Consider the following 23,847-nt stretch of genomic DNA (forward strand, 5'->3'; position numbering starts at 1 on the left):
GCCATGGAGACAGAAATTAATAATAACATAGTTCACGCGGGTGATACCGCGAGCGGGCCGCTAGTAAGTAATAAAAATAAATACATACTAATTATAAACGATTTTAATAATCAGTAAAATTTATAAAATTAAAAATATGATTGTGAGGTAGGATGAGGAAAAATACGAGTATTTGTTATTACGCGTACAATTTAAGCGTCAAGTTAAAGTATGTTATTATATAATAATAAATAAACATTTTCAATTATCATACTATTGTAATCATTTATTTAAAATTTGTTTTATATTTTACCTTTACTAATTAAAATATATATATTTTTTTAATTTGTGTAAATAGTTAGTAATATGAAATCTAGCAACTGAGCATTTAACAGTTTTCACATTATTCCTTTTGATGTATGCAGTATTCTAATTATTTGTGCTTTTTCTATTCGAATTCATATAGTAAGGCATAAAATGAATTAAACGTCAACTTTCAATTGTATCATTTGAAGTAAATATATCGCAATTTTTTCCTTGAAGAGACAAGTTGAGATCGTAGCGTAGCTTGGATAGCCATAAGTCATTTTGAAAAAAAGCAGCAAGTTCACATTTTCGTTCGGTTAAAAATATTTCGATCTCGTCTTTTAGTAACAATAATCTTCTTAAACTTTGACCTCTTGACAACCATCTTACTTCTGCATGTAATACCAAAGTTGTGTAGTTGGAATCCGTATCCTTACAGAGATTTGAAAATAAGCGGCTGTTAAGGGCATGGCTCTTAATGAAATTTATGATCTTAACAGCATCCTGAAGCACATCGTTCAATTCTGGTGCTAATTTTTTTGCTGCAAGAGCCTCTCGGTGAATAAGGCAGTGAGTAAAAGTTATATGATCATAATGAGCAGCTTGAAAAAATGATTTAAAACCAATATTTTTGCCCGTCATCGCTTTTGCACCATCTGTGCATATTCCACAGCAATTTTTCCATTCTAAACTTTCTGCTTTTAAAAATTCGTCAACTTTATAATATATACTAGTCAAAACAAAATAAGGGCCACTACGTATTTTTGCACTTTAGGTTAATTTATTCACATGAATGCAATCTTGAGTGGTTGATACTTATGGTACGTTCATCTTAAGTGTTGACAAGATATATTTGAGTATACTGCCAGCAAAAAATTGTAAAAGTAGGTAGATTTAGAGATTTTTATGAACCACTTGATTTGACCCTTATTTAAGTTGATAGTTAAATTCAGTCAAAGTTTGGAAGTAGTCGTGCATAGTTCAAATATTGTTTAACTATCGTTTTAATTGATCTTTTCCGAACACTATGCCATGTATTCGACGACACATGGACTTGCCAACCACAACCAGAGCTGTAACTTTAATTCAAGAAGGACATTCACAACGTTCTGTAGCTCTACAGCTCGGCTTTTCATCATATTTTCTTTTTGCACATGAGATGCCTGTTTTCCAATACTTTGTCCTGCCTAAGAGTTTATAGCATTATCATCTGCGTCATTACCATTCTTATTTAAGTTCAACCATTTATCCATGGCCAAAAATCCCGTGGTATTGCTATTGTAAAAATGTCAGGTGCTAAGTATAATAAAATACTTAATAACCACAATTTATTGTTCCTCTTTTACATATACACACTTCTAACACTGTTTCTATATAACACTTTACACTTATACACGTTTTAAAACGCATAGTTCCAACAATGACACTGATTTTAAATACTTGAACACTGTCACAATTTTACACCTTACGACAGGCAGAATAACGACGTACTGACTCAATCCTTCAAAAACGTCACTTTTTATAGCCGTTCCCTTCCTCTTTTATAAATAATTATGTGGGTATTATTATTTTATTTTCTGTAAAATTGCCCTCACACTGACAATTGTCTTACACTATATTGATGTAAAACTACTAATTAGTAGTCAATAATCTAAAAGTACTATTTTTTAAGAATTTAATTTTAATTCACGATTTAGTTACTTAATGTTTAATAAATTACTTTCTTTATAATATTTCATGTATGCAGGGCACCGTGATAAAATGTTTTTCGATATGAGAAACAATTTATGTAACCGGTATTTAAAGTACAGTAGTAGGATTATGTTTTGATATGGCAATGATATCATTAGCATTTGCAAATGGCGAACATACTACTGCGATTTAAACAAGCAACCTGTTTTTAGCATTTCTTGTTGTATTTTATATTTAGATTTCTATTGTTGTTCAGTTGTTCTCTCTGTTTCAATATTTGGATCTAAAATATGGGAGACAAGTGTTTGAAAAGTAGATGCCTCAAATGTCCCCTCGTGAAGATCCTGAAATTAAACTATATAGGTTCCCTAGTCCAGGTCCTACCAATTCACACCGGTAAGTAATCATTAAGTATTAACTACTCTAGATAAAGTCATATCTTAAATGTTGTACTTTTTCAGTTGTGAAACTTGGGCCAAGTTTTGCTTCCTCGAAGGCCCATGGTATTTTATATCGATTTTCAGAAAAAATGTATGGTGAACATAGAATGTTATGTTGCCACCATTTTGAAAGGGCTTCATTCGTCAATGTTATTGAAAAAAAATACTGTTTAGAAAAACTGTTCTATTTATACATATTAGTAATCATACATTGGCAATGTATTTTCATCCAATTATATTTTATTTTCAGAATCAGGTAATCAAAGATTTTAATTTTTCACTGAACAACCAGGGACATCACATTTTCCTGCAAATGTTATACCAGGACCATTGCAAAGAAGGGTATTGACAAGTATTCAAATGGTAATTCAAGTATATTATTAATTGATACTGGTTCACTTGTAATGACAATATATTTAACTTATAAACCTATCATAATAAATAGCCTATCTTATGGTAACAGTTAAAAAAACCTAAAACAGATAGATATACAGGGTGGAACAGGCAGCGCTCCTTTTACTGAAACTGCATATAGGTAAAATATTTCAAACCCAGAACTAAAGAAATTAATCCAGATACCTCTGTAGTGGTATATCTTAAGTAGGTTTGTATAGTTATATTTTCTATTGTAGCTGGTATATAAAAGTAGTGTAGTTATAATAATAAATTAGTCTATATTTAGCAATCGAGTGTATCATTACAATCCCAAACCGTACATGGCGACCCTACCAACCGCGCGCCTCGCGCATCGCGAATCTGAAACCCGCCATATAAAGACTGGAATTCCGATGCACTGTTACTAAGTATCAAGACAAAGAAATTATTAGTACGAAAAAAAAAACAAAATGGGAAAAAATCAATCAAAAGAAGAGACATTGATAATACAGAATGCGGCTGGAGGCAATAACTCTTCGAAAACTGTGGAATTTCATTTAACTATTACAAATATTCTGCTTTCTATTATTGTATTAACCATAATACTGGGCTCTGTATATATTTTATGTAGATATATAAAATTAAAAGGGAATATGAACGTAACGAATTTAGTCGTCTCAAAAAAGATCCGAAAGCTACGTGGGAATTAATTAAAAAGTTAGGTAATATTAATAGATTAAATTCTTGTCATGACTTAATCTTGTCTTCAACTGACCCCCTCTCCGTCGCTAACTCAATAAATAAATATTTCTCCAATGTTGGAAGAAACCTTGCATCAAAATTTACCTCCTTGCATACATCTTATCAAACTGTACCCAAACCGAATAACATACCTCTGACCTCAACCCTATCCTCAATGGTCCTCCTCTGCACCGACAAGTCCGAGATCGATCGTATTATTCTTAGTCTCAAAAATACGTCCGCTTGCGGGTGGGACGGCATTCCTACTGCAATAATTAAAGGTGCTAGAAATGTACTAGTCCCAATAATTGTACACGTCTTCAATCTTTGCCTAGCTTCTGGCGTTTTTCCTGATGTATTTAAAATTGGCCTTGTGCATCCTGTGCATAAGGGTGGTGACAGAGATTGTGTAAGTAACTATAGGCCGATTTCGGTCCTTACCTCTCTGTCGAAAATCTTTGAAAAATTGTTGAATTCGAGGCTGTTACGTTACCTCAATCAAAATAAGTTTTTTGCTGAGAATCAATTTGGTTTCCGGAGTGGTAGATCAACTGAGGATGCGGTTTTGGAGCTAACTAATTCTATAGTTCAACGCTTTAGCTCTAACTCTAAACCTCTTGCCATCTTTTTAGATCTCTCCAAAGCGTTTGACTCAGTCTCTGTCCCGACCCTTTTACAGAAATTAGAACGCATAGGAATCAGAGGTATTGTGCATGACATGTTTAAAAGTTATTTGGTAGATCGTTACCAATGTGTTAAGATTGGCGATGTCATCAGTGACCTAGAACTGCTAGAATTTGGTGTACGACAAGGTAGTATACTCGGGCCTACCCTCTTTCTAATTTACCTGAATGACCTTTGTAAAATGAAGCTGACGAATTGCAAAATTATAACTTACGCTGATGACATTGCCCTTCTTATACACGGTGAAACCTGGGCTGAGGCTCAGCATCATGCAGAGACAGCCCTAACTGCTGTTATGGACTGGTTGTCCCAAAATCTCCTAACCTTGAATGTTTCGAAAACTAACTTTATTGCATTTGCCCCTAATCCTACATCTCTTCCCACGAGCCTCTCCTTGTCAGCACACGCGACTTCTTGTAACCTAAGCACATGTTCATGTACCCAGACTGATCCGCTATCCTACCTTCGATTTATATTATAAATTACAATTACTAACAGTTAGAAAATTTTATTTATTAAATGTTATCTTAAGAAAGCACTCGGTATCACCATATATAATCAATCTCAATAAACGTAGGAAAGACCGAGTATGTACCATTGAATATTGTAGGGTGGAGATAGCCAGAAGACACTACCGTTACTTAGCATGTTCTCTGTACAATAAAGTCAATAAATTACTGAACATTTATCCATTACACCCAAAGAAGTGTAAACTAATAGTTACGCAGTGGCTAATGGGCTTAACCTACGAGGATACTGAAAACTTCATCAGACGGGAGCTGTAAGCTGTGAGCTGCAAGAAATTTCAGCTTACAGTGACATCCAAACTCACGATCTTGCACATTCTCTCACCACATTCGCATATACTCATCCATACACGCACACTCATGCACACACGCACATATACACACACATGCGCACACGCACACATACACACACGCATCCACAAACACACATACAAACACACACACAAACACAATCAACTTCCTTTATTTGTACTGTTTATTTTAACCTTGCATGCCCTTACTTTAAATAAGATAGTATGGAACTATGTTATTACTTTGTCCTTCTGAGGTGGGCGATAATGGCTGTAACACAGTTCTCACTAATGCAGTCATTATCAATCTTCATAAATATTGTACTTGTGTTATTTTTAGTTCCAAATAAAGAATTAGTATTATAATATTATAATAGTAAAAATTTATATAAAATGTCATCAAAAATTGATATCAAGAGAGATTATACTCGTGCCGCTTAAGAGGGTCGATTTTTCGGAAAAATAATGCAGCCGGTGTCGAGCAACGAAAGGTCCAGAATGTGTAGTGCGAGTGGAAAAGGAGAAAAAGAAATAAAGTGCGTGTATTCTATGTTTTAAATAAAGTGAATAATTATTATTAAGAAATGTTATATACATAAGTATATACATAGTATAAGCCAACTCAAGTGGCTACCTATTCGACTTCGCCGGAATACTCATGTTCTCTGTCTTTTGTATAATGTTCTCTTTTCTACGCATTCCCCTTCATATCTTAAAGAACGATTTAAGTTTTTATGTGAATCACATAATTTACCACTCCGCTCTAAGTCTCGTCTAACCCTCGAATTTCCTCGTTATTCTTCTTCCTTCTATACCAATTCCTTTACTATCAAATCTGTCCGCTTGTGGAATTTCTTACCCATTACAGTCAAACAAGCTATGACTATACAAACATTTAAAAAGAGGCTGAAAGATTGTTATTTAACGCTATAAGTACCTAGGTTTCGATAGTATTTTTTGTATTTATTTCATGTTCTTGTTTCTGTGTTCAAAAAAAAAAAAGATTATTTTATAAACTAAGTATTATATATTTATTTATATATTTATGTATATGTGAATGTATGTATGTATGTATGTATGTATGTATGTATGTATGTATGTATGTAAGTATGTATGTATGTATGTATGTGTGTATGTATGTATTTATGTATTTATGTGTGTGTGTGTAAAACTAGATATCAGCTCTGTACACCCCTTCCCTTTTAAGATAATGTATTCTCTCCTCTACCCAAAGGTTGCCTGGAAGAGATCGCTCTCTTAGCGATAAGGCCGCCAATTGTACTGTTCTATGTATTAATACATGTGTCCTTTCTATGGTACAATAAAGAGTATTTTGTTTGTTTGTTTGTTTACATATAAGGTAGATAGTTAAACTTTCTAATTGAGAATTTACTGTTTTAAAAAATAAAATACTAATTTAAATTAAAACTATTTAATACGTCTGATCGATTTGGAGATCACAACAATATTAATTCTTAAAGTAAAAAATATTTGTATTACAAAAGTTATAATGTATTGCGACATTTAACATGAATTTTTACGAAACAATAAAAGTGCTTATAACAATAATGGGAATATTCCGGTGGTCTCGCTGAGCCAGCGGAATAATCTCGCTTAACCTAATACTGAGGATTTGGGTGAGTGCATAACTCCTCCCTCCCCAAGTGCGAAATTATCGGGTTGTTCATTTTTAATAACTCTCCGATGATTTCGCGAACAATTTATATGTAAGATTTTACAACGAAAAACATAAAGTAAAAATGAGAGTATACATAAAAGAAATAAAAATATAAAGATGTAAATTAAAATTTCACTGACTCTAGGATGTCCTTCACTATTAATGATTTCACTATCACTGAAAACACTTTGCTTTATTACCGCTGACATATATTTTACTTCATCCAAATTGATTCCTTTCATATTGAGTACGCGTGTACTGGATAATACAGGGGCTCTAGCCATAGGCAGCTGTGGCAAAACTAAATCTTGCTTGGTTCCCACAGGATCACTCTCTATGAGGTTGACATGACTACGAATCTTTATATTCTTTACCTCAACATTACATGGTTCGTCTAAGGTCATAACATAAGTCCCAATAATAGAATACTTATTGACCATCCCCATTACAGGTTTGAGTTAGGGTGTTTCTAAATTTTGAAAATAGTATCCAACTTGTAGATGTGATTCTTTGGACCCTTATATTCTCTATGTCAATCTCTCTTTGCTCACATTGTGTTAAGTTATCTTCGAATTTTAAGAGCTGCTCGATACAAGTTATCTCAGGATAAAGAGTTTGATGATCTTCGTTACACAAGAATTGTTCTCCAGCAGCAAGTGACCGGCATGGTTTTAGGATCGGTAAGTATTTCGTACCCTTTGCCAAGAGGTAGGGATATTTAGGGATAATGGAAAATGTTTTATTTTCTGATTTACGAAAAATAGGTAAGGAATATAATTTATAATAATTATAAGTAATGTTATCTGTAATTGGAATCTCCATTATAAACGTAATCTGGTTTTGCTTAATATATGATTTCATATTGATTGTTTCCTATAGTTTTACCAAATTTTCCGCACTCGGCGTATATAATAAATTTTCAGTTTGAGATATTAAAACTAAATGTAGTTCAGTAGAATTAATAATACTTTGATGTAATATGGATATTTTACTGAAAGCTAATGCAGTCTCTATTTCTCCTAACTTAATGAATATAGTACGAAAGTTTCTTACGAACAAATTAAAAAGACTTACTATATATGTGGTATACACTAAATGATTATCCTTAGAAACTAACTCCTTGATCATAGATTCAACAATTTTCAAACGCTCATTTAATACAAAAGAATTTTGATCTGAAAACTTCAGTAGTATTTATAAAACTATCAAGCATTTTAGATATTAAAGTAAATTTGTTCCTCATTGTAGTTTGATCATTTGCGAGCTGAGAAATGATTTTTTCATATCTTACAGCGTCATTATAGTCTAAATTCCCAGTAATAATTTTAATAAGAGAACCCAATGGATTGAAAAGGCCTCTCTTGAAACGTTTTTGTGGAACTAGCTGTTCATATTTCTGTACGGTGATGTCGCGAATATATTCAACGTGAAATCTTGCAACTTGGAAATCACGTAAGTAAGAAATATTTTTATTAATTAAATTGTTAAATTCATTGTATTTATTTATAACAAAGTTTAAATCATCATATATTTTATTTAAATTTAAAACCTTAATTATAGTCCAGTAATCTGTTTGAAGATACGCCTGACCTTCATTTACAGGATACACACCTGGATTATTTTCAAGAGATTGCAGATGAAGGGCCAGCACAGATCCCATTATTATCAGTATCAGCAAACACCACCTGCGGAGGGCGTTTTATATTTTTAACGGGAACTTTAGATTTTCTTTGACCAATTTGTATCGGTATAACATTATTTAAATCCTTTCCTATAATTTTGGCCTTATGATATCGCGGTTTATCCTTGCTTTTCCGTTTATTAACGTCTTTTGTAAATATAATATATAAATGTAAATATAATTTTTCCTAATGGAAGATCTATTTCATCTTCACCACCTCTACTTTCCTTTACCTTCTGCTTAATTTCAATCATTTTTCCGGCTAAGTGTTTATATAATACTTTTAAACGTTTTGCATGATCTTTAACCAATTTGTATTGTTTCTCTAAATCTATATCAAATAAACTACTTGAATCCGTATGACCAAATACTACTTCGAAAGGGGTTAGACCTGTGACAGAATGGATAGAACTATTATAGGCAATAATGGAATACATCATCACTGATGCTGCATCCGTGCATTTCTCTTCGTATTTCGCGCATCTATAAATTTCATTAATAGTAGAATGTAAACGCTCAATCAATCCCATCGAATTAGAGTTGTTAGGGGAACCGATATGGATTTCGATTTTATGTAAACTCAAAAATTGTTTCATTAATTCATTATTAAATTCGCTACCAGGATCGGAACTAATCTTTTTAGGGGTACCATAAATTTAAAAATATTTCATAAGTGCACAAACTACTTCCGCGGTTGATCTATTATCTATTGAAATGGCTTGACCCAATTTACTAAATGCATCTATAATAGTCAAATAGTAATTTCCTTCTATCTGAAAAAGATCAATGAATAATTCTTGAAACGGGGCGTCTTGTGTTTGAGTCAACTGTAAAACAGGTTTAAAAGGTTTTCTATCGTATTTCATTGTACAGCATGTTTCACAAGCATTAATAATGGCTGAAATGGTTTCTTGCATATTGTGCCAAAAATAATTCCTACGTATACTTGCTAGAGTTTCCTTAATACCGCGGTGACATGTTTTACCTTGGTGATGTTTTAATACGATAGCTTTTTGTTCTTTTTCATTTTCTATAAAAATGACTCGCTCTGTACATTCGAATAATAGAACGGTATCCTTCCTAAATAATTCTATGACAATACTAGTAAACTGTTTCCGATGTTCATTATTTTCAAAATAAATGAAATACTTGGTTTTTGGTTTAATATACTCCTTTAAAAATTGTTTAACTAAATCTCTATTATAAGTGGGTAAAAATACTTCTAACACCTTTTGCTTTTCACGTGAAAGATCGCGAACTTGTATTTCATTCTTAAACCATGTATATACTAGAATTTGATTTGGCTTTGTGTCTATTGCTTCGTGTAATATTGGTATACCTGACGATTCTACGATATTAGCGGAATGAACTGTGTCTGTTTTGGATGTTTCAGACGGTGACCTAACCGGATAGTCACATGTCCTAGGTGAACTCGGCACTGATAAAGTTTCGGAATCGGAAAGGGTTATAGGTTTTTCCCTAGAACTACATTCTGATACAGACATTGCACTAGAGTAATTGCGTTGCCGTAGCCCTTTCTCTTTCTTATCAAAATTTACTATCATAGAGTCTTTTTCATCGTCTGAATGTGTGGCATTTACTCTAATTCTTGACAAAGCGTCCGCATTTAAATTTTGTTTCAATATTTCGTCGGTGTCAGTCATTGTTTCGTTATTATTTTGTATGAAGTTACATTCTGAAATATTAATACTCGATGTTTTAAACGCTTTGCTAATAGTCAAAGTCATAGGTCTATCTAAAGTGTTTTGAATTATTGTTGATGCATATCCATTAATACAATTTACTAATGCAGAAGGCATTCGTATACCAGGTGTAAACTCTTTAAATTCAATTACTGCTTCTCCCGTGTGTAAATCAGTAGGGATCTTTACTCGTTGTTCACACCGAGGTTATAAATGAACGAGATAATTCAAATTATTAATTATAGGAATGTCAGTGGTCTTAGTTCTCAGTAATAAATGTTTGAGGTCAATAATTGCGTCCAATTGTTTAAGTAAATCGTTTCCAATAAGTCCGTCATAGCGTTCATCTACATCATATAAATGAAATTTATGATAATCTGTAGTATTAAAAGTCGGAAATAAGGGAATTTCAATAATTTCTCTGTGTAGGCTAGAAGCATGTGTGCTAATAACTTTAAAAGGTTCATATTTAATAAAATTAGGAAAATATTGGTAAGCAATACGGGGGCTAATAAACGAGCGAGTGCTGCCAGTATCAATCATTAATTTTGCAATAATTTCTGGAATAAAAATATGAGGTAATTTAAGATTCGGGTCACAATTTAATTCTATGATTTCTTCTTTTGTGAGGCTTGGTGGAGTTACAATATAATTGTCTATTTCGTCAATAGGTGCATAAGGCACGTCCTCAAAATACGGTTCGTAATTCATATAGTCATAAGGATCATAATCGTAGTAATAGTCGTATTCCAAATTTTCATTTTGTAAATCAGTTTCAATTAACCTAAAACCTTGTTGCGCTATTTGAGGTCGCGAGGGTGCCGTTCTCATAGATATGTCAGTTGATTCTAAGCGGTTATTCTGAGGTGGTCTTCGACCAAACTGTTGTGGTGTCATAGTAGGATTTTGGGGATGCTTATACCCAAATTGCGGATTTTGGGGTGGCCTATACCCGAATTGTGGATTTTGGGGAGGCCTATACCCGAATTATGGATTTTGGGGAGGCCTATATCCGAATTGTGGATTTTGGGGAGGCCTATACCCGAACGGTTGAGGCTTTAGTAATGTTTGCTGCGGTTTATATTCAAATTTTGGTTGTTGTGTAAATTGAGGTCTACTAGTATGGATTCCAAAATTAAATTTTTGCTGAGGGGTAAGATTATTTTGTGTAAATGACGATCCTGCGACGTTAGGTGTTGGCCTCGGTGCCGTTGAATTATTAAGAATGCGATTACGAAGTTGATATTGTTCATGAAAATTAACCTCCTTTAAAACTATTGATAGAGCTTGTTCTAATGTACTAGGTGATTTAAGTCTCACAATACGCACCATATTTTCTGGTAAATTATAGAGAAAAACATTTAAGGCTGTGTGGTTATAAATAGCAATATTCGCATTTTTAACTTCTTCATCTGCCGATAAATTTACTTTAGATATTAACAGCGACCGAATATTTTGTATTCTGTTACAAAACTCTAAATAACTTTCCCCTGATTTAATTTTACATGATTCGAGAGAAATTTTTATACATTCTTCGCTACGTGGGTCACCAAAATGTTGTTCCAATAATTCTTTTAACTCAGGCCAAGTCTCTATATCCTCACGTTCAGATAACCCCTTAATTTGGTAGAGGTTCAATGTGTTATATATATGTAAAATTTATGTATATTTATAAGTTTAGGGTAGTAAGGAATCCAGAAAAAATTAAAAAAAAATGTTGCGACCTTCAGGTTTCCAGGAAACCAATGTTCATCAGAGTGAACATTGCCAAATCTGTCGAGAAATACCACTTTATTGTAATGTTTACTGTGATGAACATAATCAAATTAGGGTACACATTCAAACAGGTAGTGCGGTTTACAAAATATTTTTATTTATATAAAAAACAAAACAAAGACATAACAAAATATCTTTTATAACATAATAGAGCCTCTTCTAGCATTTCACAAAAAACTTAGTATTATTTTGTATGAAAATTGAGAAAACAATTACGAGATTTTTTTCCGGTAACAAAACAGCACACAGTAGTATTTTTTAGGCAATATTTGCACCTCCCCATGTCTTCTTTTGTATTAGGAAAGTGGCAAATATTGTCGAAACGTATGGGGCTAATGGGCCTGGGTAACTTAGGGTTCTTTATTGTTGAATTTTTAACGATAGAGTGAGAACGTACAGACCGGTTCTTTTTTGTTAAATTTAGATATAGATCTTGCCGAAATATTTTCAAAGACATTTTTTTTCTGTCGTTAGTATTTTTTTTATATAAAATCCATGAATTATTTATACTTATATCTAACAACTGGCAAAATATACCCATATACCATCTTCTAGACTTGAACGGTATTTTATAAAGAGATACTAACATATCACCCAGGTCTACACCCCCCATATGTTTATTGTACTCCCTTACTATTTGAGGACAGTCAACATCTAACTTTCGCTTTTCTACCTTACAATATCTCTTTATTTTATGCACAGGTGTGCATCCAACAAATGAACTTATCAGGGTGACAGGCTTATTGTCGTTCCAGCGAACGAGAGCCAGCTTGGTTTTGTCACATACGACCTGTGAATAAGCTCCTCTCTTTTTCTTTTTCATTGCCTTTTCACTAGGCAAAATAGATCCAGCTCCCCTGGTTCTATTGTTACGAATCGTACCTAAACCAAATACGCCATAATTTTCTTTTAAAATATAAAATAACTCAGGCGATGAAAAAAAATTGTCACAAAATATGGTGGCTGGCTTTCTTTAAATAGATTGACACGGAGCTATTACAATTTGTGCCCCAAACCCAATTGAAATTTCTTGTTCAGTGAATTTATGAAAACGGAATGTATCTTCTCCTCCATATAGGATAAAGTCATATATCATGCCACTTACTCCAGCTCGCACGTAATTTTTGAATCCCCACTTGTTGGGTTTATCTTTCATGTACTGCTTTCTGTTGCCTGCCTTTCTTCCTTTATAAGCAATCATCATCTCATCTATACTAAATTTGTTTTCATTTTCTTGCAGCAAACAGTTTTTTCTTATTTTTTCTGCTATTAGTCTTACTTTGTAATATCTATCAGTATCTTCTAAGCTATTATCAGCAAAGTGTAGAAATCTACGAATCTGTTGATAGCGTTTTAAACTCATTAGATCTGCTATCGGAGCATACCGGAATCTACTGCTCCAATAGTCTAGGTAACTAGGCATTGAGACAATTGCCCATGCTGAATATCTCACTAGAAAGTGTGAAAAAGGCATTAATGCTTTAAGAGCTGTATCTGGTGTGTGGTGGGGTGCACACCCTTATACTCAAAAACTACTGTACAATGCCATAATCCGTAGCCATATTGATTACGGATTGTTTGTTCTAGACCCCTTTAACAAAGTTGCTACTGAAAAACTTAATCGTATACAATACAAGTGTCTACGGATTATTTTAGGTGATGAAGTCTTCCCCCACCAATGCTCTGCAGGTGGAGTGTGTGGATCCTCCCCTTCCTATCCGCCGACAATTCCTGTCTGACCGATTTGTAGGCAAAATGTTACAGCTGTCTTCCCATCCCTTATTGCCTAAGCTATCTGAGCTAGCGGACCTCATCCCCCGCGGCAAACCGCTCCCATACTTGCTCAATAGCTTCCTTAAAATTACTTCCCTTCCTCATCCCTTGTCCAGTAGTCCAGCTAATCCTTTATTTTGTACGCCTTATCGGGCTTTAGTACACCATCCTTCTGTTATCACTAATCTTGGCCTATCCAAGGGAGTTGTTGACACCAACGAAATGTTTCAATCCAAGGTAAATGAAAATTGGCTAAACCATGTCCTCATCTTTACAGATGCATCGAAGCTTTCAAAGGAAAGCTGTGTTGGTGCAGCTTGCTGGATACCAAAATTCAAAATTATATTACAATTTAAATGTCCATCATCTGTGTTTACAGGAGAGGCTGTTGCTTTGTTGGAAGCAATCCTGTTCACACTCTCCCACGATTTTAAACAGACTGTTATCTTTACTGACTCATTAAGCTGCATATTGGCTATAAAGGGAAATCCGTTTCATAGTAGATTGAGATCTTCCATAATTTTAAGGATTCGTGAAGAACTCTACTCATGTTATCTAAAGGGTTTAGATGTTACTTTGGCTTGGTTACTTTGTATTCCAGGGCATTCTGGAATCAGTGGGAATGAATCTGCAGACTCTTGTGCTAAATTAGCTATCCAGTGTGGTTACTTTAGATCACTTTTCTATTTCGGTTCAGGATCTGCTGTCTCTTGCACAAGCTCATTTGGATTTGTCATGGACTAAATTCTGGGAATTGTCAAAATCTCAGAAAGGTAAGTATTATGCCACTATTCAACTCAATATCCCAAGGCGACCTTGGTTTTTTTCTCAAAAGACTACTGAACGGAGGGTTTTATCAACTATTTGTCGTTTGCGCCTTGGGCATGCTTGTACGCCTGTGCACCTAGCCAAGATCAGGGTCAGGGACCACTCACTGTGTGAATGTGGCCTGGACGACGGTTCACCTTCCCACATACTTTTTTCCTGTCCTAAATTAATTCATCCCTTATATGATGTTCTTCCTTATAAAGTTCCCCGTCCTCTTAGTGTTCAATGTTTGTTAATGTTTGTGTTTAGTCCTCTATGTAAATTTTTATGTAAATATATTAGATATAATAATATTAAACTATAAATTAATATATTTGTAAAATATTATTTACTACTAACTCATGTTCACGTATATATTTATTTTATGATTTTTTATTTTATAGGTGAAGGCAACACTTTAACTGGACTCTTTTTGACATGCATTCTCCTATTGTGTAATATAATCTCTTTTTTACCGTACAACCTCCTTTGTGTGTTCTCCATACAACGTGACATTGGCGAAGTGAATAGTGCTCAACTGGCACGCTCGAAGCGCCATAAATAAAGAACCGAACCGAACCGACATACCTGTTAAAATTCTAAACGTTACAGAAAATAATTTACTTTTAGAAAATTTTAAACCAAAATTTCAAAAGTTGAATGAATATAGTGTTTGTTCATTTGAAAAGCATAAAAATAATGCAAATAGAGTAAAAAAGTTATTGCCATTATTACACCTTAGTCATCTAAATGATGAAGAACAAATATGTGTTGAAAATATATGCGCTAAATATGCGGATGTTTTTTATCTCCCTGGAGACAAATTCAATACCACGGATATTTATACGCATTTGTTAGAATCATGATAGTAGATATAATAAATAAAGATAAATTAGAATAATTGGAGGATTGTCGTATCGAATAAACATCAGAAGCGGTTGGTAGCTATAAGTAATGTTATTCTACCTTTTAAATGATCTGAAGCTTGGAGCAGTGCCGTGGACTTGTGACCACATCTGTAGGCTTAAGGGATCCCTTTACAGTACTAACACTCGCCTTTCACTGCTCCAGCCCAGTGTAATTACATATAAGTTACCTGTACTATACTTACCACATTTGCAATCACAGTAATATTTGATTATATTAATGATAAATCTATTAACATTTATAATTAAGATAGCCGAGGATATATAATACATTTACAATAAATACTATAAGTCAAATATTATCGTAATTCCATTGTTTTCTCTCACCAGCCAGCAAATCATAGGCAGATAGATGTATCAAACTACAAATCCTAGACAAGTGTCAATTATCAATTATAATATATTATTTATTGTAATTATCATATATGTATTATTTATTATTTATATACCATTACCTTTATATATCTATTAAATATAATCATAATTCTATAGTAATCCATTACTTAAGTACCAAGTCATAGACGGATATTTTAAACGCCAAATCAATGACAAGTGTCAAATGTCAATTACAAAACATTATTTATGATAACAATCATATATGTATTATTTATTATTTAATAACCATTAATTCTATAAAGCTATTACATTCTATTACCTTAAAACCTAATACCAACCCTATTTTTTGCAAACAATATAAATTGCCATATACACAAAAACCCGAAATACAACAGCAAATAGATAAAATGTTAAATGATAAAATAATAGAACCAAATAAAAGTGATTGGTCTAGTCCAGTTTTACTTGTACCAAAAAAAAAGTGATAAATCTGGAGAAAAAAAGATGAGATTGGTAATTGACTATCGTAAACTCAATAATTGTATCGAAGATGATAAATATCCTTTACCAGATATAACAGAAATATTGGATTCTTTATCGGATAGTGTGTATTTTACTCATTTAGATTTACATCAAGGATACTATAATGTAAATTTAGATAAAAATAGTAGAAAACTTGCAGCTTTTTGTTCAGGTCAATATCAAATGACACGTATGCCAATGGGATTAAAAACAAGTCCAAATTCATTTTCCCGTATGATGAATATGGCAATGTCTGGTTTAAATAATGAAAAATGTCTTGTATATTTGGATGATTTAATTGTTTTTGGAAGAAACTTAGAGACTCATAATAACAACCTAATAAGTGTTTTTGAGAGATTAAGAAATATAAAATTGAAATTAAACCCTGTGAAATGTGATTTCTTGAAAAAAGAAATAGTTTATTTAGGTAGTTTAGGTATATGTAGTGAAGGTATTTTGCCTGATCCTGAAAAGATAAACGTAGTAAAAAATTTTCCACGCCCAAAAAATATCGATGAAGTAAAGAGATTTGTAGCTTTTACCAATCACTATCGGAAGTTTATAAAAAATTTTGCAGATATTGCACATTCTTTAAATTTATTGTGTAGGAAAAATGTGACTTTCAATTGGAATGAAAATTGTCAGAAAGCATTTGAAACTCTTAAAGAACACATAATATCACCTCAAGTATTACAATATCCGGATTTTTCAGATAAAAATCAGTTCATAGTCCAAACTGATGCGTCGAATAGTGCTATAGGAGCAATTTTGTCGAATAATAACGGAAGACCAATAGCTTTTGCCAGTAGAACGTTAAATAAAGCGGAATGTAACTATCCCATTATTGAAAAAGAACTATTAGCTATAGTATGGGCTATTAAACATTTTCATCCATATTTATACGGACGTCGTTTTATAATTCGAACTGATCATAAGCCTTAAGTGTTTCTCTTTAATATGAAAGATCCATCTAGTAGACTTATGAAATTTAGGATTGCGTTAGAAGAGTACAATTTTATTGTGGAGTATGTTAGAGGTTCGAACAATGCAGCTGCAGATGCTTTGTCTCGAATATGTCTTTCATCGGAAGAATTGAAAGAGATGCATGAAAGAACAATTAATGTTATGACAAGAGCGCAATCGCGAAAAAATAATAATACTGATTCTACGGATAATATGGTTCCCACTGACTCGAGGTCTGATCAACCTAAAGTTGTGAGTACGCATATGAAACCGATAGGTTCAGCTGAATTACGTTTTATAGAAGGAAAAATGTTAAAAGAATTAAAACGATTAAGACTAATATGTGAGGAAAGTAAATCTTTGTGCTATGAAAGTAGTAAAAGAATAATTCATATTAAAAATCTAAACTCTGAATCTCAAATATCACCACGTGAATTTGTGACAGAACTAGATTCATTTTGTAAAAGAATAAATGTTAACAATATATGTGTATTAAAAATGATGAAAATAAAGTTTTTATAAGAAAACTAATACAAGAAGTAACGAGTAATAAAAGTAGATCCGGACCAATAATAAGCATATTAAATAACGTAGAACAAATAAACGATAAATATGAAAAGCGCGTTATATTGAATGATTTCCATCTCTTACCTAGCAGTGGCCATGCAGGTATGGGACGGATGATTAATAATATTAAAAAATATTATTATTGGCCAGGTATAGATAACGATGTAAGAGAGTATGTTAAGCATTGTGAAAAATGTCAACGTCAAAAACATTCGTTACCTATAAAAGAACCCATGGTCATTACGACAACAGCAAATTCTGCTTTTGAAAAAATATATCTAGACATTGTTGGTCCTTTAGATAGGGATAATGAAAATAATTCATACATATTAATATTACAATGTGAATTAAGTAAATATGTTGAAGCCTATCCCTTAGTTTCTAAAAAAGCTGTAGAGGTAGCTAGAGTTTTTGTTAATAATTTTATACTTAGATACGGAGTGCCAAAGGAAATTGCTACGGACCGTAACGGACGGACGGACGGTAAGGAGTTTATTTCTGCAACATTTCATGAGGTATGTAGCTTATTGCAAATAAAACAAATTCTACTGCTTATCATCACGAGTCAATAGGTGCTCTAGAGGTAACACACAAGCATTTAAATTCATTTCTTCGAATACAAACTGAAAACTATCCTGAAACATGGAGTGATTGGTTACCATTTTGGTCATTCTCGTATAATACAACAGTTCATTCAGAAACGAAATTTTCTCCATTTGAGTTAAGAGTTTGGAAAAAGATGTTCACTGCCTAATGATTTACAAAAAAAGGTAGATCCACTTTACAATTACGAAAATTATCCTTGTGAACTTAAATATAGATTGCAGATAGCACATAAAGAAGCAAAAGGTAATTTAATCCAAAGTAAATTAAATAGAAAATTAAGATATGATAAACGGATAAACCCAATAAGTTATAAAGTTATAAGTTATAAAGATTTAATATTAATTAAGAATGAAGTAGGAAATAAATTAGATACATTGTATACTGGTCCATTTATAGTAATAAGAGACTTACCGCCAAATGAAGTTTTAAAAAATGGAAAAGTTGATGTAGTTCATAAAAATAGGACTAAATTGTATCATAAGAATAATGCTACTTGATAATTTTATGTTGTAGTTAATAAGTATAGTATAATATAATTAGTACCTATATAGTAAGTATAAAAAAAAATATATAAATATATATTTTTTTTATTGAAAGGGTGGTAGTGGTATATCTTAAGTAGGTTTGTATAGTTATATTTTCTATTGTAGCTAGGATATAAAAGTAGTGTAGTTATAATAATAAATTAGTCTATATTCAGCAATCGAGTGTATCATTACAATCCCAAACCGTACACCTCAACAGTTTGGAGGTAGGATTTTTTTTCATTTCACGATTTTTATCCACACCGTATTTCGAGTGACGCACACGTACGTGTGCGACGTTGTGGTTTGACAGGTAAGTGTGTGCGTGCTTCTGTTATACTTTACAAATGGCGTTTTATTTTAACCCTTTCAGACCTCGCGTGCACAATTGAGGACATAAAAGTTTTGAGACTTTTTACTACTAAATTTAAATTTTACGTAAATAAAAACTGTTGTCATCGCTTGCGAACATTCTAAATTATTAAAAATGAAACAACTAGCGGCATCTATTGATACGTGTGTGCACTTCTAAGCCATTTTCGGTCAGTTACCAGCGAAACTTTGAACTGAGTAGGTAAGTCATTTTTATTTTATTGAAATTTCAAGTTTTTCTGCTAGATATGTTTTGAAATAAATATAAATGGATAAGTTATACTATATAGGCAAAGAACAAAGTATTTTACATCAAAATTTTTAGTTATTTGTACAATAAATCGCGAATATTCGTTATGTCCACAAACGTGGACAGTAGGTATTGGTTAAACATTTTTTTCAAAATAGGTACTTTGCTGCTGTTAGTAAATAAAGTTATTTTCTGGTAATAAATGTTATAATTTATTATAAAATTTGCGTGGTAAAGTCTTAAATTGTGTTTATTACAGGTAAATTTATGATCAAATTATAATCATGTTTTCGAGGGATGCTTTGAGAGCTTTGGAAAAGGATAACCAGTCGGAATTTGAGCTATCTTCGGATGATGAGGATGTGGGAAATAATAATAATGTCCCATTTGCGAGACACGTTAGGTTGGGAGCCGATGTAGTAACTCAGAATCAAAGAGAGTACACCCCACTTGACCCCCCTGACGAACAAGAAGACGAAAGTGAAGACGAAGAAAGGTCAGCTTTCAATTACGAGTCCGAGCCTGAGGCGCCAAGAGAGCCGGATATTGTGGAGGGCGAAGAGGAGCAAGTTACGCCGAATGCTGAACTTTTCGATTACCTTACGCCAAAACCGAACATAAAGTGGAGGCATAGACAAATAAATAACACAATACCAACGGATTTCTTGCTACCAATAGCTTTAGAACCCATCGTGCAAGATCCCATTTGTTATTATAATAGATATGTTCCTGTAGAGCTTTTTGAACAAATGGCCGAAATGACAAACTTATATGCAGTACAGTCAGGAAAAACCAGGTTTAAGCCTACGTCCAGCTATGAAATTGAAATTTTATTTGGTTTGCACATGGCAACGGGAGTTTTCAACTATCCAGTTTTGAAAATGTACTGGGAAAATCATATTAGCATTCCACTTTTCACTAACAATATGGCAAGAGATAGGTTCTTTGAACTTCGTAACAATCTCCATTTAGTAGATAATATGAAAAAGCCTACTAATTGCACTGACGTGTTTTATAAAGTAAGACCAATCTATAATGCGATCCGAAGCCGATGCTTAGAAATACCGCTAGAAAAAGAATTGTGTGTCGATGAACAAATAGTTCCTTTTACAGGGAAACATTCTGCTAAGCAGTACATCAAAGGAAAACCTTGTCCATGGGGAATCAAGCTTTTCTTTTTGTGTGGGAAAAATGGCCGTGCCTATGACTTTATTATTTATCAAAATTCTATTCCAGAATTAGACAGGTCACTGATAAAGAAAGTAGGCTTTGGAGCTGCGGTAGTATTACATCTAATGAAAAGAGTCGGTGACAGTAGAGGTCATGAGTTATATTGCGATAATTACTTCTCGTCTTATTACATGCTCCAAATTTTGAAACACAAAGGCATAATGGCTACCTGCACTGCGCGTGTCAATAGATTTACAAGGCCACCGTTGCTTAGTGACAAAGATATAAAAAAGAAACCAAGGGGTTTTGCCGAAGAGCTTTGTAGTACGGATGGAGATGTCACCATGGTGAAATGGCTTGATAACAAACCAGCCAACTTAGCTTCCAATTTCGTTGGTATAGGAGAAAAAGATATGGTGAAAAGATGGTCCAAAACAGAGAAGAGATTTATAGAAGTCGAGAGGCCTGAAATTGTAAAAAAGTACAATCACGCCATGGGAGGGGTAGATCTCCTTGATCAACTTATGAGTTATTATAGAACGTTTATAAAGTCAAAGAAGTGGCCTTTGCGTATGATATTCCACGCATCAAATTTGGCAGTTGTTCAAGCCTACCGCGAGTATGATATGGATTGTGACTTGCTTGGGATACCAAAAGCAAAACGGCTCGCACTTCTTCACTTTCGTCGACGCTTAGCTGAAAGTTTAGTTCTTCGAAACAAAATATCAGGTGCTAAAAGGGGTCGTCCAAGTAGTTTGAGCAGTCCTTTACCAGTAGTTGTTCCTAGAAGACCAGGAGAAGTACGTCCGTCAACTGAAATTGCTCGAGATGGTATTGGTCACTTTCCAGCTCATGACGATGGTTGTGGAACGCGCTGTAAGTTAACGGGGTGTAAAGGGAAATCCCGCATCAAATGCATAAAGTGCAAAGTGCACTTATGTCTGACTAAAGACAAAAATTGCTTCCTAAGTTTTCATACCTAAGTAACTAAAGTTCCTACTATTTTGTTGTCTTTTTAGAAGATTTTTTATGTTGTTTTATTTTGTAAGAAGATTTATTTTTGTTTTGAAGATGTTTAATTATTTTTAGTTTGAATTTCATACTTTTGTAATAATAAAAATGGCCAAAATCAAGCTATTTGTTATTTGTTCAATTATACCCATACATCAGTTATTATAATCACTTAGGCCGAATGTCCACATTTGATCACATAAAGAAAACATCAATTTTCTCGGAAAATAATCTAATAATCAATTTTTTTTTTGTTTTTCCATGCTCAATAGGCGAATATCTAACTGAAATAAAATCGGCTCAAACAAATTCTAAAAAATAAAAAATCAGGTCTGAAAGGGTTAAAACGATAATTTTATTATTTATTTTGTTTGATAAAATAACTTTTTCATTTTTAGGAATTATTTTTTTTCTGAATTATATTAGGCTTTTATAGAGTAGTTAAAACTGTGGTTTCATTTAAAGTGGTGCTGACAATTCCACCCTGTATATGTAAAAATAAAATATTAAATATTAATTAACCATTTTAAAACGTAAACACAGATAAATTAAAAAGAATACTAATAGTTACAATTAAAATTACATTAATCTTCAACAATTTCTTTAATTTTCTTTTAATTGCTTAATCAAGAAGGTTCATCTAACAATGATATGTTGATTTTAGTTTCTGTAACCTGGCCTTTATTAACTCTTGTTATTTTCAGGATTGCTACCTGGAGAGGCAACAGTCACTGCAAATTAAGGATTTATATGGATAAATTGTTTAGCTGCTGAAATAATGATTCTGCAGATCGAAAGAAAGGCAGTCACACCAACATGACTGACAATTCTTCATTTGAAGAAAATGTATGACTTTTTTGAAAATTGTACATTTGTCATAGCTCGCCCCAATGCAAGCTTTGTGATTCAGTTTTAAAATTGAAACATACCGATAATATATTATTGTACACTTTTATGGACTTCAAGGAATATGATAATGCTAAAAAGAAATTAAACTATATATCTGAAAATTTTATAAGATTTTATGTGTTGAGAACTGTGCCACAATCTGCAATAATTTATACGAAACATTATCATATTCTTTAAACCTCAAAAAACTTGCAATCTGCTAATTGGAAAAAGATGTAAATTTTAGTTTTCTTGCTCAATGTGAGGAACATCTTAAAGAAAATGTTGATTTTATATGTAATAGTGTCTTCCACATAACAGTAAAAAGATTTTGTTTAGTTAAAAATAGACAATTTGCAGATTATCAGATATTGTTAAAAAGGAAAATAGATATATTAAAAGTAAGTAATTGTATATTAATGTTAGATTTAATTTGACCAACACTGTATTAAGTTCATTATACCTACTTTATGAATTTTATCTTTGTCTGTAATTGTTTAAAAAAAATAATTCAATAACACAACAATCAAGTACAACTGCCCACAATCTTATAGGTTAATAAATATATAAATTATATTTTTTTTGCAGATTATGTTCTATTTAACTTATAAAAATTAAAATTGTTATTTTAACATATAAGGGCAAGTTTGTCTTGTAGCAATGTTGTAATCAATGTTGTAATCTTTAGCAGTATATTTTAATTGTTTTGCAGAAATACTATTTGTGTAAATATATTTAAAACAAATGTTTATAAGCAATAAAGAAAATGTAAAATGTATATTCGTTTTATTTCTGCATTTATTTTTTATTGTACTATAAATTATTCAGACTCTTTCAAAATCATTTGGAAGTATTATTACATAATTTAAATAATAATACTTCCAAATGATTTTGAAAGAGTCATAATTCTGGCTTTTGAATAAAAATCGATTTAAAGCCAAATTTTGAATGTTTGTTTGTCTGTAGGTTATGTATGTAGGTTTGTCGTAGCTGATATAACAAAGCCAATTATAGGTGCTGATTTTCTCAAATTTTACAACCTGCTTGTAGATCTGAGGAACCACCACTTAGTAGACGGCCTTAACTTACTGTCTACGCTGGCTCGTCCAGCAGGAGAAAAAGCAGCCGTGGTCGCTTCAGTCAAGGCAGTGTCGGGTGAAAGCAAGTATCACCAGCTACTTCGTGAGTATCCTGACATCACTCGACCTGCAGGGACTCAACGTGAATAAAACATAATACTACTCATCATATACGCAAAAC

The 23,847-nt window shown here is 32.7% G+C and overlaps 1 long non-coding RNA gene across 1 annotated transcript; it reads left to right on the plus strand.

The window, feature by feature from the left end:
* Positions 1-353: 353 nt before the first annotated feature.
* LOC146538515 (uncharacterized) lies at positions 354-22,555 on the plus strand. The gene is made up of 3 exons (XR_014878063.1): positions 354-2,373; positions 2,668-2,780; positions 22,404-22,555. It is a non-coding gene; the product is annotated as an uncharacterized LOC146538515 (long non-coding RNA).
* The last annotated feature ends 1,292 nt before the right edge of the window (positions 22,556-23,847 follow it).

The sequence above is a fragment of the Heliconius melpomene genome, chromosome 6 (assembly GCF_056956725.1).
Source record: "Heliconius melpomene rosina isolate 202511_hmr_F chromosome 6, ASM5695672v1, whole genome shotgun sequence".
Lineage (NCBI taxonomy): Eukaryota > Metazoa > Arthropoda > Insecta > Lepidoptera > Nymphalidae > Heliconius > Heliconius melpomene.